The 18,656-nt window shown below is 44.5% G+C and overlaps 1 protein-coding gene and 1 long non-coding RNA gene across 3 annotated transcripts in view; one reads left to right on the forward strand and one right to left on the reverse strand.

Moving 5' to 3' along the window:
- The window catches only part of ZMAT3 (zinc finger matrin-type 3), a 55,028-nt gene that overhangs the window by 16,044 nt on the left and 20,328 nt on the right, over positions 1–18,656 (reverse strand). The window lies entirely within an intron of this gene.
- On the forward strand, positions 1,635–13,779 carry LOC117083760. Its single transcript, XR_004437205.1, has 3 exons — positions 1,635–1,644; positions 9,984–9,986; positions 13,643–13,779. It is a non-coding gene; the product is annotated as an uncharacterized LOC117083760 (long non-coding RNA).

Below are 18,656 nucleotides of genomic sequence, written 5' to 3' on the forward strand. Positions count from 1 at the left end.
CATCACTCCACTTCTCTCCATGGATACTACAAATACCACAGTAATCCAAGGTACCAACATATTTCGTTTGCAGTAGGTAACAGTGGTAATCCAAGGTGCCAACAATTTTCATTTGCAGTAGGTAACAACTCCTAATTGGTCTCTGCTGTTAATCTTGTCCTCCTAGAATTCTGCTCATTATAAACCAGGGTAATAATTCTTGACATGAATCAGTTCCATGCCACTCCCTCACATAAAACTCTTCCAATGGCTTCCTGCTATACTTAAAATTGACAAATCTTACCTATAAGGCCCTACATGACCTGGCCCCGTCTACCTCTCGGGTCTTATGTCAGACAGAACTCCTTCCTTTCCCCTGCGCGTTATGCTCCTGGCTCACTAGGCTGCATGTGCTCCTTAAACATGCCAAGCTCACTCTAGCTCCAAGGTCTTTGTACTTAACTGTTCTTTTTGCCTAGAATGTACCTCTTGCAGATCTCTGTATGGCTGGCTCCTTCTAGAATCTTTCAAGTCTCAACTCAAACTGGACCTCATTCACTCTCAAGTGTCACAACCATTCCCCCTCCCCACACCATACACACTCCATCATATTACCACACTGTCTGGTTTTATTTTATCTTAGTACCACTAATCACTGTCTAAAATAATAGTTTGTTTACTTGTTTTTTTTTCCACTTTCCTCCGCTCTGTAATGTAGACTCCTTGAAAATGAGGACGTTATCTGTCTTGTTTACCGTTCTAATCCCAATGCCTAGAATGGATTCCAGAATATAGCAAGCAAGCAATAAATAACTGTTGGATAAATGAACCAAGTATTATAATGAAGCTAATAAACTGCTAGGAGAACACAGAGAAGGAATTTCTTACTCCAGCCTGAATGTATCACAGAAGACTTCCCTGAAAAGGGGGCCACTGACTCACCTTTTTAAAGGAGCAAATATTTACAGGGGAGGTAAGAAGTAAGGGAAAAGAAAACTGTGCACCAAGAAAATACGTTAGCAACAGCCCAGCCTTCTGTGTTGAGGGACCACAAGGAGAGATAATGGTCTTCTAGATCCTTTGGAGGAGAGGCAGACATGGAAACACACAGGGGGCTCATTCTTAATGCCTTTGCCCACGATAAAGAATTTGGACTTCAGAGGAAGCAGGGAGCCTCTGAGGAACTTTAAGCAAAGCAGTGCATGACTTGATTGTATTTGATAAAGATGAGCATCAGGGTAGCAGACCAACCTGGAAGCTGGGAAGATACACAGAGGAGAGTCAAGGACAAAATCCTAGGACACTACAATATAGAGTCTAGTAGAGAATGAAGATCCAGAAAATGAGATTGAGAATGTGTAGTCAAAATGTAAGACAAAAATCAGATAGTGTGTTATCATTAGAAGCCCAGAATCAAACTGGCGTTCAAGAGTGTGGCCAGGATGAAGACAGACTCTCAGGAATGATCAGAATGTGGATGGTATTTAAAGCTATGGAGCCAAAACCATTGCCTAGACAGAGTGGAGACAGATAAGAGCTTGCAAAATAGGCCTGAAGCAAGATAATGGCTGGATAATGGAGAAAGACCCAGGAACTATGAAGACGGTAAGAAGAAGTAATAACATATTGAATAAGAAGGCAGAAGGGAGGTGAACCGCAGGGTACGTGGAAATATTTATGAAAAATTTTTTAAGGTGTGGGGAAGAAAAAAGGCTTTGGGGAAGAAGATAGAGTCAACATAATGAGATTGAGACAATAGAAAGACATCTCGATGAATCCAAGAGACAGTGCAATGTGTGGATTAGTGACAGCAACTGGAGACAGACAAATTCCTAGGCAGACAGGGATGGGTCCCTGTGAAACCCAACCTTCACACCAAAGACAGTTTAAAGCCTGAAAACTGAGCTGCCAGTTCCAGGTAGAGTCCACAACCAGAGTGAGAACTTCCTCGATGCCTTTTAGGCAATTAAATGGTGCTTTTTCCAAGCCCACCCGTGAACCAATCAGCACACACTCCCACATTCTCAGCCCATAAAAATCCCAGACTTAGCCCCCACAGATGGCAAACCTCTTTTGGGTCCCCTCTTAAACAGAGGGCTAATCACTCCTGGGCCCCCTCTCTGTTGACAGCTTTCCTTCTGTCGCTCAACAGAATTCTTCTCCACCCTACTCACTCTCCAGTGTCCATGTACCTTATTCCTCTTATTCCTCTTGGTCGTGGGACAAGAACCCAGGATAGGCTGACCTGTAACGCACACCCGTTCACTGAACTGCAGGTGGTGGGACCAAATAAGCTGTAACATGCCCCTGTTCACCAAGCTGCACGTGGCAGGAACAACAGAAAGCTGCAACATTTCTTGGGAGGTCAGATCTTGGGACTCCCCGGGTGACAGTTATAACACCCCTTGGGACTCCGTCATTGCTGACATCTCTGAGTTTTCAGGCACCACCCACATTCCCCTCATCTAAATGACGACACCAAATGCAGAAGCTGCTGGCAACACACCCAGTGGAGCCACGGGCTGAGCGCAGATCCCTCAGCGGGCACAAGATCCAGGTCAAGGCACAAGTCAAGCACAGCCTGCCAGGCTGAGTGGGCGGAGTGGGCTCGGTGGAACGAGGCCCCAGGCAAAGGGCACAACAGCCACAGAGATCTCCAGCTGGTGAAGCAGCACCAAAAGAATCCTCACACTGCAACCCTCCCTCCTGCTCACCAAGCAACCGGGGAGAAAAAGCCAGTGTGCCATTTCCTCCCACTTGCCGAACTACAAAAGCTGCAACATTAGCACTAAGGAAGTGAAGGCTAAGAAAGGTTTAGGAATCTTCTAAAAACAGGTGAGAATTTGAATCTACAAATCTGGCAGAAGATAACAGGGTTAGTTACTGACTACCCTCTATGTTCTGGCCACCATTCTAAGAAAAGGAGATAAAACAGTGAACAAAGGCAAAGTCTCTGCCCTCGAGAAACTTTTCTAGGGAACATAAACAGAATACATACATACATATATACATATATGTGTGTGTGTGTATGTATGCACACACAACCAAAGAAGAAAGAGTGACTGACAACTGCTCTGCAAAAAAAAAAAACAGGATGACATAACAGATAATGGACAGGGAGAGAGTAGGGTGGGCAGATAAGGCTTCTCTGGGGAAATACATGTCAGCTAAAACATGAAGCATGAGATGGCTCCATGCAATGTAGAGAAAGGGGGGAAGAGCTGGGCATCAAGAGACCCACTTGGCTGTGTTAAGTCTGAGATCCTTTTCAGATGTCCAAAGAGAGACCAACCTGGAGTTTACGAACGAGGTCAGGTTAGAGATAGAATCGGAGGAGTTATCAGTATGTAGGTGGAATTTAAAAGCATGGAACTAGGGCCAGGCACAGTGGCTCATGCCTATAATCCCAGCACTTTGGGAGGCTGAGGGAGAAGGAACACTTGAGTCCAAGACTTTGAGATCAAACTGGGCGAAATGATAAGACCCTGTCTCTAAAAAAAAAAAAAAAAAAAAAGAGCCAGGCATGGTGGTGCAAACCTATGGTCCCAGATACCAGGAGCACTGAGGTGGAAGGATTGGTTAAACCCAGAAGGTTGAGGCTGCAGTGAGCCATGACTGCAACACTACACTCCAGCTGGGTGACAGAGTGAGACCCTGTCTCAAAAACTAAAATAAAATACAAAATGGCTGAATAGGAACAGCTCTGGTTTGCAGCTCCCAGCGTGATTCATGCAGAAGACGGGTGATATCCACATTTCCAACTGAGGTACCAGGTTCATCTCACTGGGACTGGTTGGACAGTGGGTGCAGCCCACAGAGGGCGAGCTGAAGGTGTCGCCTCACCCGGGAAGCCAAGGAGTCAGGGGATCTCCCTTTCCTAGCCAAGAGAAGCCGTGACAGACTGTACCTGGAAAAATGAGACACTCCCACCCGAATACTGTGCTTTTCCGAAGGTCTCAGCAACCAGCAAACAAGGAGATACTCTCCCGTGCCTGGCTTGGTGAGCCCCATGCCCACGGAGCCTTGCTCATTGCTAGCGCAGCAGTCTGAGATCAAACTTCAAGGCAGCAGCCTGGCTGGGGAAGGAGCGTCCACCATTACTGAGGCTTGAGTAGGTAAACAAAGCGGCTGGGAAGCTCAAACTGGGCGAAGCCCACCGCAGCTCAGCAAGGCCTACTGCCTCTAGACTCTGCCTCAGTGGCCAGGGCTTAGCTGAAAAAAAGGCAGCAGACAACTTCAGCAGAGTTAAATGTCCCTGTCTGACAGCTCTGAAGAGAGCAGTGTTTCTCCCAACATGGCATTTGAGCTCTGAGAATGGACAGACTGCCTCCTCAAGTGGGTCTGTGACCCCCGTGTAGCCTAACTGGGAGACACCTCACAGTAAGGACCGACAGACACCTCATATAGAGGTGTGCCCCTCTGGGACGAAGCTTCCAGAAGAAAGATCAGGCAGCAATATTTGCTGTTCTGCAGTATTTGCTCTTCTGCAGGCTCCGCTGGTGATACCCAGGCAAACAGGGTCTGGAGTGGACCTCCAGCAAACTCCAACAGACCTGCAGTTGAGGGACCTATTAGAAGGAAAACCAACAAACAGAAAGGAATAGCATCAACATCAACAAAAAGGACATCTACACCAAAACCCCATCTGTAGGTCACCAACATCAAAGACCAAAGGTAGATAAAACCAAAAAGATGGGGAGAAACCAAAGCACAAAAGCTGAAAATTCTAAAAATCAGAGTGCCTCTTCTCCTCCAAAGGGTTGCAGCTCCTTGCCAGCAATGGAACAAAGCTGGAAGTAGAATGACTTTGACGAGCTGACAGAAGTAGATTTCATAAAGTCAGTAATAACAAACTTCTCTGAGCTAAAGGAGCATGTTCGAACCCATCGCAAGGAAGCTAAAAACCTTGAAAAAAGGTTAGATGAATGGCTAACTAGAATAAACAGTGTAGAGAAGACCTTAAATGACCTGATGGAGCTAAAAACCACGGCATGAGTACTTCGTGACACATGCAGAGGCTTCAATAGGCGATTCGATCAAGTGGAAGAAAGGGCATCAGTGACTGAAGATCAAATTAATTAATGAAATAAAGCAAGAAGACATGGTTAGAGAAAAAAGAGTAAAAAGAAATGAACAAAGCCTCCAAGAAATATGGGACTATGTGAAAACACCAAACCTACGTTTGATTGGTATACTTGGAAGTGATGGGGAGAATGGAACCAAGTTGGAAAACACTCTGCAGGATATTGTCCAGGAGAACTTCCCCCACCTAGCAAGGCAGGCCAACATTCAAATCCAGGAAACACAGAGAACTCCACAAAGATATACCTTCAGAAGAGCAACCCCAAGACATGTAATTGTCATATTCCCCAAAGTTGAAATGAAGGAAAAAATGTTAAGGGCAGCCAGAGAAAAAGGTCGGGTTACCCACAAAGGGAAGCCCATCAGACTAACAGCAGATCTCTCGGCAGAAACCCTACAGAAGAGAGTAGAGGCCAATATTCAACATTCTTAAAGAAAAGAATTTTCAACCCAGAATTTCATATCCAGCCAAACTAAGCTTCATAAGTGAAAGAGAAATGAAATCCTTTACAGACAAGCAAATGCTGAGAGATTTTTGCCACGACCAGGCCTGCCTTACAAGAGTTCCTTGAAGGAAGCACTAAACATGGAAAGCAACAACCTATATCAGCCACTGCAAAAACATGCCAAATTGCAAAGATCATCGATGCTATGAAGAAACTGCATCAATTAACGGGCAAAACAACCAGCAAACATCATAATGACAGGATCAAATTCACACACGACAATATTTACCTTAAATGTAAATTGGCTAAATGGCCCAATTAAAAGACACAGACTGGCAAAGTGGATAAAGACCCATCAGTGTGCTGTATTCAGGAGACCCATCTCATGTGCAAAGACAGACATAGGCTTAAAATAAAGGGATGGAGGAAGATCGACCAAGCAAATGGAAAGCAAAAAAAAGCAGGGATTGCAATCCCAGTCTCTGATAAAACAGACTTTAAACCAACAAAGATCAAAAGAGACAAAGAAGGCCATTACATAATGGTCAAGGGATCAATTCAATGAAAAAAGCTAACTATCCTAAATATATATGCACCCAATACACAAGCACCCAGATTCATAAAGCAAGCCCTTAGAGACCAACAAAGAGACTTAGACTCACACACAATAATAATGGGAGACTTTACCATCCCACTGTCAATATTAGACAGATTAACGAGACAGAAGATCAACAAGGATATCCAGGAATTGAACTCAGCTCTGCACCAAGTGGACCTAATAGATATTTGCAGAACTCTCCACCCCAAATCAACAGAATATACATTCTTCTCAGCACCACATCGCACTTATTCTAAAATTGACCACATAACTAGAAGTAAAGCATTCCTCAGCAAATGTAAAAGAACAGAAATCACAACAAACTGTCTCTCAGACCACAGTGCAATTAAATTAGAACTCAGGATTAAGAAACTCACTTAAAACTGCACAACTACATGGAAACTGAACAACTTGCTCCTGAATGACTACTGGGTAAATAACGAAATGAAGGCAGAAATAAAGATGTTCTCTGAAACAAATGAGAACAAAGACACAACATACCAGAGTCTCTGGGGCACATTTAAAGCAGTGCGTAGAGGGAAATTTATAGCACTAAATGCCCATAAGACAAAGCAGGAAAGATCTAAAATCAACACCCTAACATCACAATTAAAAGAACTAGAGAAGCAAGAGCAAATAAATTCAAAGGCTAGCAGAAGGCAAGAAATAACTAAGATTAGAGCAGAACTGAAAGAGATAGAGACACAAAAATCCCTTCAAAAAAAAAAAATCAATGAATCAATGATTGCTTTTAAAAAAAAAACAATCAACAAAATTGAGAGATGGCTAGCAAGACTAACAAAGAAGAAAAGAGAGAAGAATCAAAAAGATGCAATAAAAAATGATAAAGGGGATGTCACCACCAATCCCACAGAAATACAAACTACCATCAGAAAATACTATAAACACTTCTATGCAAATAAACTAGAAAACCTAGAAGAGGGCCGGGCGCAGTGGCTCAAGCCTGTAATCCCAGCACTTTGGGAGGCTGAGACGGGCGGATCACAAGGTCAGGAGATCGAGACCATCCTGGCTAAAATGGTGAAACCCCGTCTCTACTAAAAAATACAAAAAGCTAGCCGGGCAAGGTGGTGGGCGCCTGTAGTCCCAGCTACTCAGGAGGCTGAGGCAGGAGAATGGCGTAAACCCGGGAGGCAGAGATTGCAGTGAGCTGAGATCGGCCACTGCACTCCAGCCTGGGTGACAGAGTGAGACTCCGTCTCAAAAAAAAAAAAAAAAAAAAAAAAGAAAACCTAGAAGAAATGGATAAATTCCTGAACACATATACCCTCCCAAGACTAAACCAGGAAGAAGTTGAATCTCTGAATAGACCAATAACAGGCTCTGAAATTGAGGCAATAATTAATAGCCTACCAATCAAAAAAAGTCCAGAGCCAGACAGATTCACAGCTGAATTCTACCAGAGGTACAAAGAGGAGCTGGTGCCATTCCTTCTGAAGCTATTCCAATCAATAAAAAGAGGGAATCCTCCCTAACTCATTTTATGAGGCCAACATCATCCTGACACCAAAGCCTGGCAGAGACACAACAACAAAAAAGAGAATTTTAGACCAATATCCCTGATAAACATCGATGCAAAAATTCTCAATAAAATACTGGCAAACCAAATACAGCAGCATATCAAAAAGCTTATCACCACAATCAGGTCAGCTTCATCCCTGGGATACAAGGCTGGTTCAACATACACAAATCAATAAACATAATCCATCACATAAAGAGAACCAACGACAAAAATCACATGATTATATCAATAGATGCAGAAAAGGCCTTCGACAAAATTCAACAGCCCTTCATGCTAAAAACTCTCAATAAATTAGGTATTGACAGAACGTATCTCAAAATAATAAGAGCTATTTATGACAAACCCACAGCCAATATCACAATGAATGGGCAAAAACTGGAAGCATTCCCTTTGAAAACCAGCACAAGACAAGGATGCCCTCTCTCACCACTGCTATTCAACATAGAGTTGGAAGTTCTGGCCAGGGCAATTAGGCAAGAGAAAGAAATAAAGGGTACTCAATTAGGAAAAGAGCAAGTCAAATTGTCCCTGTTTGCAGATGACATGATTGGATATTTCGAAAACCCCATCATCTCAGCCCAAAATCTCCTTAAGCTGATAAGCAACTTCAGCAAAGTCTCAGGATACAAAATCAATGTGCAAAAATCACAAGCACTCCTATACACCAATAACAGACAGAGAGCCAAATCATGAGTGAACTCCCATTCACAATTGCTTCAAAGAGAATAAAATACCTAAGAATCCAACTTACAATGGATGTGAAGAACCTCTGCAAGGAAAGCTACAAACCACCGCTCAAGAAAATAAAAGAGGGCACAAACAAATGGAAGAACATACCATGCTCATGGATAGGAAGAATCAATATCGTGAAAATAGCCATACTTCCCAAGGTAATTTACAGATTCAATGCCATCCCCATCAAGCTACCAATGACTTTCTTCACAGAATTGGAAAAAACTACTTTAAATTTCATATGGAACCAAAAAAGAGCCTGAATTACCAAGACAATCCTAAGCAAAAAGAACAAAGCTGGAGGCATCACACTACCTGACTTCAAACTATACCACAACGCTACAGTAACCAAAACAGCATGGTACCAGCACCAAAACAGAGATATAGACCAATGGAACAGAACAGAGCCCTCAGAAACACCACCACACATCTACAACCATCTGATCTTTGACAAACGTGACAAAAACAAGAAATGGGGAAAAGATTCCCTATTTAATAAATGGTGCTGGGAAAACTGGCTAGTCATATGTAGAAAGCTGAAACTGGATCCCTTCCTTACACCTTATACAAAAATTAATTCAAGACGGATTAAAGACTTAAATGTTAGACTTAAAACCACAAAAATCCTAGAAGAAAACCTAGGCAAAGACTTCATGACTAAAATATCAAAAGCAATGGCAACAAAAGCCAAAAGTGACAAATGGGATCTAATCAAACTAAAGAGCTTCTGCAAGGCAAAAGAAACTACCATCAGAGCGAATGGGCAACCTACAGAATGGGAGAAAAATTTTGCAATCTACCCATCTGACAAAGGGCTAATATCCAGAATCTACAAAGAACTCAAACAAATTTACAAGAGAAAAACAAACAACCCCATCAAAAAGCGGGCAAAGGATATGAACAGACACTTCTCAAAGGAAGACATCTATGCAGCCAACAGACACATGGAAAAGTGCTCATCATCACTGGTCATCAGAGAAATGCAAATCAAAACCACAATGAAGACACCATCTTACACCAGTTAGAATGGCAATCATTAAAAAGTCAGGAAACAACAGGTGCTGGAGAAGATGTGGAGAAATAGGAACACTTTACACTGCTGGTGGGAGTGTAAATTAGTTCAACCATTGTGGAAGACAGTGTGGAATCCCTTAAGAATCTAGAACTAGAAATACCATTTGACCCAGCAAATCCCATTACTAGGAATATACCCAAAGGATTATAAATCATGCTACTATAAAGACACATGCACATGTATGTTTACTGTGGCAATATTCACAAAAGCAAAGACTTGGAACCAACCCAAATGTCCATCAATGATAGACCGGATTAAGAAAATGTGGCACATATACACCATGGAATACTATGCCGCCATAAAAAAGGATGAGTTCATGTCCTTTGCAGGGACATGGATGAAGCTGGAAACCATCATTCTCAGGAAACTATCACAAAGGGGCATGGATGAAGCTGGAAACCATCATTTTCAGGAAACTATCACAAGGACAGAAAACCAAATACTGCATATTCTCACTCATAGGTGGGAACTGAACAAGGATATCACTTGGACACAGGGCGGGGAACATCACACACTGGGGCCTGTCAGGGGGTGGGAGACTAGGGGAGGGATAGCATTAGGAGATATACCTAACGTAAACGACAAGTTGATGGGTGCAGGAAACCAATATGGCACATGTATACCTATGTATCAAGACTGCATGTTGTGCACATGTACCCCAGAACTTAAAGTATAATAAAAAATAATAATAAACAAAATTAAATAAAACCATGAAACTAGGTAAGTTACCTAGACAACTCAGTGATAGAGAGCAAAGGACAAACCTCTAAGACACTACAATATCGAGTGTGGCGCAGAATCCAAAAATAAGATTGTGAATGCCTGACCCACGAAACAAGATAAAAACCAGGTAAGTGCAGTGTCACAGAAGTCTGGAACAAAGTGGCTCAAAAGAAGAGTCTAATTAAATACATTATGACCCAGGAACTCTACTTCTAAGTATTACCAAACAGAAACACACATAGGAGACATCCATAAGGATGCTCCTAGAAGCACTGTTTGTAACAGTAAAAAAGGTGGAGACAATTTAAGTGACCACCTACAGGATAATAAATTGTAGATTATTCATACAGAGGAACATTATACAGTAGTGAAAGTAAACACTCTAGGGCCATACATGGAAACATGAATGGGTCTCATAACAAAATACTGAATAAAAACAGTAAATTGCAAAAGAAGATATGTAAGAATAATTTTTAATATAGGGTCTCAAAATATAAAAAACAACACTACATACTTATACAGGGGAGCATCTATGTAGCAAATATAAAAAACAATGTGTGGTAACAATAAATATCAATCCAGTATAGTGGCTACATCTAGGGGCACAGGATAGGGATACAATTGAGAAGGGATATATGGGGACTTCAGTTGAATTAATAATTTTTACTCTTTAAACTAGATGGCAAATACAAATGTTTATTATATTTTTGGTGCCTTATATCTGAAGGATTTCATAATCATTCAATACAACAATGACCAAAAAAGGGAGTGGTTCACCAGGTCAAAATCTACTGCGGATAAAGTCAGGATAGAGAAGTGATACTTGGATTTGCAAAGACAGAGGTCACAACTGGCCTAAGTAAGAAACACTTCAGTAGAACAGTGAGAGATGAAAGGTCATGTGAAGTGGTTTAACTAGGAAAACACCCAGTACAGGGAACTATGCAGAAGAGCTCTATGACAGGGAGCAGAGAAATCAGGCATACAGCTAGAAAGAGAAATGGGATCAATGGAAAACTCTTTGAAAGATGGGTTTTACAGGCTTGTCTGTATGACAACAGGAAGAAGTCACTAAAAGCAGAAGAATAGCTGATATAGGAGCTGAAGAGCTGAAGAGCATGACTACAGGAATACAGTCCATGAAAAGGCAGAAGAGTACCCAGTACTAGTGGAGGGGTCAAGGTTAGATAGTATCAGGTATTTTATTTCCAAAGCAGCATCCCCAGTAGTATTCAAGCAGATATTGCATCCACAACATAGTAACAATAATGGCAACTAAGAAAAGGATGCAAATGTGCAGGGCAAATAGCAGACAGGAGGCAGGACTAACTAGTAGCTCAGTAACTGCCCACTCAGACGGACAGAGCAGTGTGTGGAGACCCACATCATGAACGTTGGCTCCAAGAACTACAGCAGGAACATACCAGGAAAGCCAAGGGTATCCGCGGACCCTCTGAAGGAGGCGGATTGCCACTGCAGGCTCTGTGGGACAGCTGAGGAACTGAGTCTGCTTGCTTTCTCAACTGGGAGGCTTGTGGTCTAGGGCAAGTTCTCAGCTCTGCCCACTAGCTGCCTGGAAATGAACTCAGTGCTGCAGACGGGGGCACAGTGGGAGGCAGATCAGCCTTTCAGGCTGTGGGATGCATGCAAGCTGGGTGAGGCCTGTAACAGCCAGCTGTCCCCCAATTCCCTGGTGACCTGTGTGACACCGCAGAGGCAGCCATAATCCCCCTGGGAACATAACTTCATTGGCCCGTTCACACCGCATCCCCCACAGCAGCTGCAGCAAGCCCCACCCAAGGAAAGTCTGAGCTCAGACAAGCCTAACCCTGCCCCCACCTGACGGTCTTCTCTATCCACCCTGGTATCGGAAGACAAAGGACATAACCTCTTGGGAGTTCTGGGGCCCCACGCACCGCGTGATTATCTCTATACTATCATAGCTTATGCACTCTTGAAAGTGCCACCTCCTGGCTGGAGAACAACCAACATAAAACCAGCACACTTAACAAAAATACAACCAAGGACCCTCACACTGAGTCCACTTCACTCCCCAGCTACCTCCACCAGAGCAGGTGCTGGTATCCACAGCTGACAGGCATGAAGATTAATCATATCACAGGACTCTCTGCACACACTCCCCAGTACCAACCCAGAGCCCGATAGATCCACTAGGTGGCTAGATCCAGAAGGAAAATAACAATTACTGCAGTTCAGCTCTCAGTAAGCCCCATCCCTAGGGGAAAGGGGAGAGTGCCACATCAGGTGAGCACCCTGTGGGACAAAAGAATCTGAAGAGCAGCCTTTGAGTCCCAGATCTTCCCTCTGACATAGTCTACCCAAATGAGGAAGAACCAGAAAAACAATTCTTGTGATATGACAAAACAAGGTTAACACCCCCAAAAGATCACCCTAGCTCACCAGCAATGGATCCAAACCAAGGTGCAATCTCCGAATTGCCAGAAAAATAATTCAGGTCAACTACTAATCCAATCAAGGAGGCACCAGGCCGAGCGCAGTGGCTCACGCCTGTAATCCCAGCACTTTGGGAGGCCGAGGCAGGCAGATCATCTGAGGTCAGGAGTTCAAGACCAGCCTGGCCAACATGGTGAAACCCAATCTCTACTAAAAATACAAAAAAAAAGCTGGATGTGGTGGTGCTTGCCTATAGTCTCAGCTACTCGGGAGGCTAAGGCAGGAGAATCGCTTCAGTCTGGGAGGCAGAGGTTGCAGTGAGCTGAGATCACGTGACTGCACTCCAGCCTGGGCCAGAGCGAGTCTCAGTCTCAAAAAAAAAAAAAAGGCGGCAGGGCACGGTGGCTCAAGCCGGTAATCCTAGCACTTTGGGAGGCGGAGGTGGGCAGATCACGAGGTCAGGAGATCGAGACCATCCTGGTTAACACGGTGAAACCCCATCTCTACTAAAAACACAGAAAAATTAGCCGCGTGTGGTGGTGGGCGCCTATAGTCCCAGCTACTTGGGAGGCTGAGGCAGGAGAAAGGCATGAACCTGGGAGGCAGAGCTTGCAGTAAGCCAAGATCGTGCCCCACTGTACTCCATCTCCCAAGACTCCATCTCCCAAGACTCCATCTCCCAAAAAAAAAACGGGGGCTACCCTCTTTGGGTCCCCTCCCTTTGTATGGGAGCTCTGCCTTCACTCTATTAAATCTTGCAACTGCACTCTCTTTTGGTCCATGTTTGTTACGGCTAAAGCTGAGCTTTCACTCCCCGTCCACCACTGCTGTCTGCCACCGTTGCACACCCACCACTGACTTCCATCCCTCCAGATCCGGCAGGGTGTCTGCTGCACTCCTGATCCAGTGAGGCACCCACTGCCACTCCCGATCGGGCTAAAGGCTTGCCATTGTTCCTGCACATCTAAGTGCCTGGGTTTGTCCTAATCGAGCTGAACACTAGTCACTGGGTTCCACGGTTCTCTTCCATGAGCCACGGCTTCTAACAGAGCTATAACACTTACCGCATGGCCCAAGATTCCATTCCTTGGAATCTGTGAGGCCAAGAACCCCAGGTCAGAGAACACGAGGCTTGCCACCATCTTGGAAGCAGCCCACCGCCATTTTGGAAGTGGTCCGCCACTATCTTGGGAGCTCTGGGAGCAAGGGTCCCCCGGTAACATTTTGGTGACCACCAAGGGACCTCCAAAGCGGTAATATTGGAGCACTTTTGCTTGCTATTCTGTCCTATCCTTCCTTAGAATTGGAGGAAAATACCGGGCACCTGTAAGCCAGTTACAACTGATTATCATGGCCACCAGACTTAAGACTCAGGTGTGAGGCTATCTGGGGAAGAGCTTTCTAATAACCCCCAACCCTTCTAGGTTGGGGACGTTGGTCTGCTGGAGCCAGCTTCCACTTTCAAATTTCTTGGGGAAGCCGCGGGCCAACTGGAGGCAGAAAGCTGTCGTCCCAAACTCCCAGCATTAGCCGGCTGAGATCATGGTGCAGCCAGAAATCTCTACTCAACAGTCGCCCATGCATGCGTCCCTACCTTTCCTTCTGACCCATACCTCCTGAGTCCCGACCACAACTTTCTTGAAAGTGTAGCCCCAAAATTCTCCTTACCTCTGAATTTACTTCCTCTGATCCCTGCCTCCCAGGTACTAATGGTTCAGACTTTCATTTCCTCTAGCAAGTTGTATCTCCAAAGGGATCTAAGGAAGCTCTAGGCTGTGTCCTTGGTTATCCAGATGATAAACCCAGGGAGTCTTATCGCTGGTGTCCCTCCCAATTTAGGTATACAGCTCTCAACATGGGCAGTTATGTGGGACCCATTGCCCACCACCCTTGCCAGGGCCCCAAGTTTGTAATGGCTAAGAGGAGAGAAAGAGACAGACAGAGGAGAGAGACAGAGATAGACAGAGGAGAGAGAGACAGAGGAGAGAGATGGAGGAGAGAGAGAGAGAGAGACGGAGGAGAGAGAGAGATAAAGACGGAGTCAAAGAGAAGAAAGAGAAAGAAATAGTGAAAAAAAAACAGTGTGCCCTATTCCTTTAAAAGCCAGGGTAAATTTAAAACCTATAATTGATAATTGAAAGTCTTCTCTGTGACCCTATAATACTCTAATACTACCCTGTTGTCAGTGTAAACAAGGGTATAGCCTGAAAACACTGAGACCACTGACAGTAGCTTTCCTTTCAAAAATCCTTAACCCAGTAACCCACGGATGCATTCAATCTGTAGCAGCAACTGCTTTGCTAACAGAAGAAAGCAGAAAATTAACTTTTAGAGGAAACCTCATTGTGAGCACACCTCACCAGTTCAGAATTATTCTAAGTCAAAAAAGCAAAAAGGTAGCTTACTAACTCAAAAATCTTAAAGTGTGGGGCTATTCTGTTAGAAAAATGTAATTTAACACCAACCACTGATAATTCCCTTAACCCAGCAGATTTCCTAAAAGGGGATTGAAATCTTAATTACCATACAAAGGTCCGAGCAGACCTAGGAGGAACTCCCTTTAGGACAGGACAATAGATGGTTCCTCCCAGGTGACAGGAAAAAACCACAATGGGTATTCAGTAATTGATAGGGAGACTCCTGTGGAAGCAGAGTTAGAAAAATTGCCTAATAATTGGTCTCAAACATGCCAGCTGTTTACACTCCACCAAGTCTTAAAGTACTTACAGAATCAAAAAAAGACTATCTTAATACTGACTCAAAAGGTTACCTACACCCTCCCTGAAACGAATTTGCATAAGAACTGTTTATGGGAATGCATCTTGATGGGGCAGCTGGGTTGTTATGAAATACTCAGGAACCCAGCCCAGCTCTAGGACTCACCCCTGAGCACAAAGGCAATGTTGGGCACGCTGGTAAAGGACCACTAGAATCCAGCAGCCCGGACCCCTTTCTTTGTGGTCAAGAAAGGCAGGAAAAGGGGTACAGGACTGCTACATCGGTGAGCATAACTAATCCGATAAGCAGAGGTCCGTGGATGGCTACACACCCCAGAAAGGAATAAGCATTAGGACCATAGAGGACGCTCTAGGACTAATACTCATCGGAAAATGACTAGGGGTGCTGGCATCCCAACGTTGTTTTTTCAGATGGGAAACGTTCCCCCCAAGGCAAAAACGCCCCTAAGATGTATTCTGGAGAACTGGGACCAATTTGACCCTCAGACGCTAAGAAAGAAACTACTTACATTCTTCTGCAATACCGCCTGGCCATGATATCCTCTTCAAGGGGAAGAAACCTGGCCTCCTGAGGGAAGTATAAATTATAACACCATCTTACAGCTAGACCTCTTTTGTAGAAAAAAGGTAAATGGAGTGAAGTGCCATGTGTACAAACTTTCTTTTCATTAAGGCACAACTCGCAATTATGTCAAAAGTGTGATTTACATACAGGAAGCCTTCCCTACAGGAAGCCTTCAGAGTTTACCTCCCTACCCCAGCGTCCCCCCAACCCCGACTCCTTCCCCAGCTAATAAGGACACCCCTTCAACCCAAATGGTCCGAAAGGAGATAGACAAAGGGGTAAACAATGAACCAAAGGTGCCAATATTCCCCAATTATGCTCCCTCCAAGCAGTGGAAGGAGGAGAATTCGGCCCAGCCAGAGTGCATGTACCTTTTTCTCTCTCAGACTTAAAGCAAATTAAAACAGACCTAGGTAAATTCTCAGATAACCCTGATGGCTATATTGATGTTTTACAAGGGTTAGGACAAACCTTTGATCTGACATGGAGAGAAATAGTGTTACTGCTAAATCAGACACTAACCCCAAATGAGAGAAGTGCCGCCATAACTGCAGCCTGAGAGTTTGGTGATCTCTGGTATCTCAGTCAGGTCAATGATAGGGTGACAACAGAGGAAAGAGGACAATTCCCCACAGGCCAGCAGGCAGCACCCAGTGTAGACCCTCACTGGGACACAGAAATCAGAACATGGAGATTAGTGCCGCAATCACTTGCATGTTATAAGGACTAAGGAAAACTAGGAAGAAGCCTATGAATTATTCAGTGATGTCCACTACAACACAGGGAAAGGAAGAAAAACCTACTGCCTTTCTAGAGAGACTAAGGTAGGCATTGAGGAAGCATACCTCTCTGTCACCTGACTCTATTGAAGGCCAACTATTCTAAAAGGATAAGTTTATCACTCAGTCAGCTGCAGACATTAAAAAAAAAAAAAAAAAAAAAACTTCAGTAAGTCTGCCTTAGGCCCAGAGCAAAACTTAGAAACCCTATTGAACTTGGCAACCTTGGTGTTTTATAATAGAGATCAGGAGGAGCAGGTGGTACAGGACAAACGGGATTAAAAAAAAAAAAGGCCACTGCTTTAGTCATGGCCCTCAGGCAAGCAGACTTCGGAGGCTCTGGAAAAGGGAAAAGCTGGGCAAATGGAATGCCCAAGAGGGCTTGCTTCCAGTGCGGTCTACAAGGACACTTTAAAAAAGATTGTCCAAGTAAAAGTAAGCCGCCCCCTCGTCCATGCCCCTTATGTCAAGGGAATCACTGGAAGGCCCACTGCCCCAGGGGATGAAGGTCCTCTGAGTCAGAAGCCACTAACCAGATGATCCAACAGCAGGACTGAGGGTGCCCGGGGCAAGCGCCAGCCCATGCCATCACCCTCACAGAGCCCAGGGTATGCTTGACCATTGTGGGCCAGGAGGGTAACTGTATCCTGGACACTGACACAGCCTTCTCAGTCTTACTCTCCTGTCCAGGATAACTGTCGTCCAGATCTGTCACTATCTGAGGGGTCTTAGGACAGCCAGTCACTAGATACTTCTCCCAGCCACTAAGCTGTGACTGGGGAACTTTACTCTTTTCACATGCTTTTCTAATTATGCCTGAAAGTCCCACTCCCTTGTTAGGGAGAGACATTCTGGCAAAAGCAGGGGCCATTATACACCTGAACATAGGAGAAGGAGGACCTGTTTGTTGTCCCCTGCTTAAGGAAGGAATTAATCCTAAAGTCTGGGTAACAGAAGGACAATACGGACGAGCAAAGAATGCCCATCCTGTTCAAGTTAAACTAAAGGATTCCACCTCCTTTTCCTACCAAAGGCAGTACCCGCTTAGACCCGAGGCCCAACAAGGACTCCAAAAGATTGTTAAGGACCTAAAAGCCCAAAGCCTAGTAAAAACAAGCAATAGCCCCTGCAATACTCCAATTTTAGGAGTACAGAAACCCAATGGACAGTGGCGGTTAGTGTGAGATCTCAGGATTATCAATGGGGCCGCTGTCCCTCTATACTCAGCTGTACCCAACCCTTATACTCTGCTTTCCCAAATACCAGAGAAAGCAGAGTGGTTTCCAGTCCTAGACCTTAAGGATGCCTTTTTCTGCATCCCTGTACATCCTGACTCTCAATTCTTGTTTGCCTTTGAAGATTCTTCAAACCCAATGTCTCAACTCACCTGGACTGTTTTACCCCAAGGGTTCAGGGATAGCCCCCATCTATTTGGCCAGGCATTAGCCCAAGACTTGAGCCAATTCTCATACCTGGACACTCTTGTCCTTCAGTACGTGGATGATTTAGCCGCCCATTCAGAAACCTTGTGCCAGCAAGCCACCCAAGCGCTCTTAAATGTCTTCGCTACCTGTGGCTAGAAGGTTTCCAAACCAAAGGCTCAGCTCTGCTCACAGCAGGTTAAATACTTAGGGCTAAAATCATCCAAAGGCACCAGGGGCTCCTCAGTGAGGAATGTATCCAGCCTATACCGGCTTATCCTCATCCCAAAACCATAAAGCAACTAAGAGGGTTCCTTGGCATAACAGGTTCCTGCCGAATATGGATTCCCAGGTACGGTGAAATAGCCAGACCATTATATACACTAATTAAGGAAACTCAAAGCCAATACCCATTTAGTAATATGGACACCTGAAGCAGAAGCGGCTTTCCAGGCCCTAAAGAAGTCCCTAACCCAAGCCCCAGTGTTAAGCTTGCCAACAGGGCAAGACTTTTCTTTATATGTCACAGAAAAAACAGGAATAGCTCTAGGAGTCCTTAC

This window comes from Trachypithecus francoisi, unplaced genomic scaffold (genome assembly GCF_009764315.1).
Source record: "Trachypithecus francoisi isolate TF-2019V2 unplaced genomic scaffold, Tfra_2.0 Lachesis_group0, whole genome shotgun sequence".
NCBI classification, from domain to species: Eukaryota; Metazoa; Chordata; class Mammalia; order Primates; family Cercopithecidae; genus Trachypithecus; species Trachypithecus francoisi.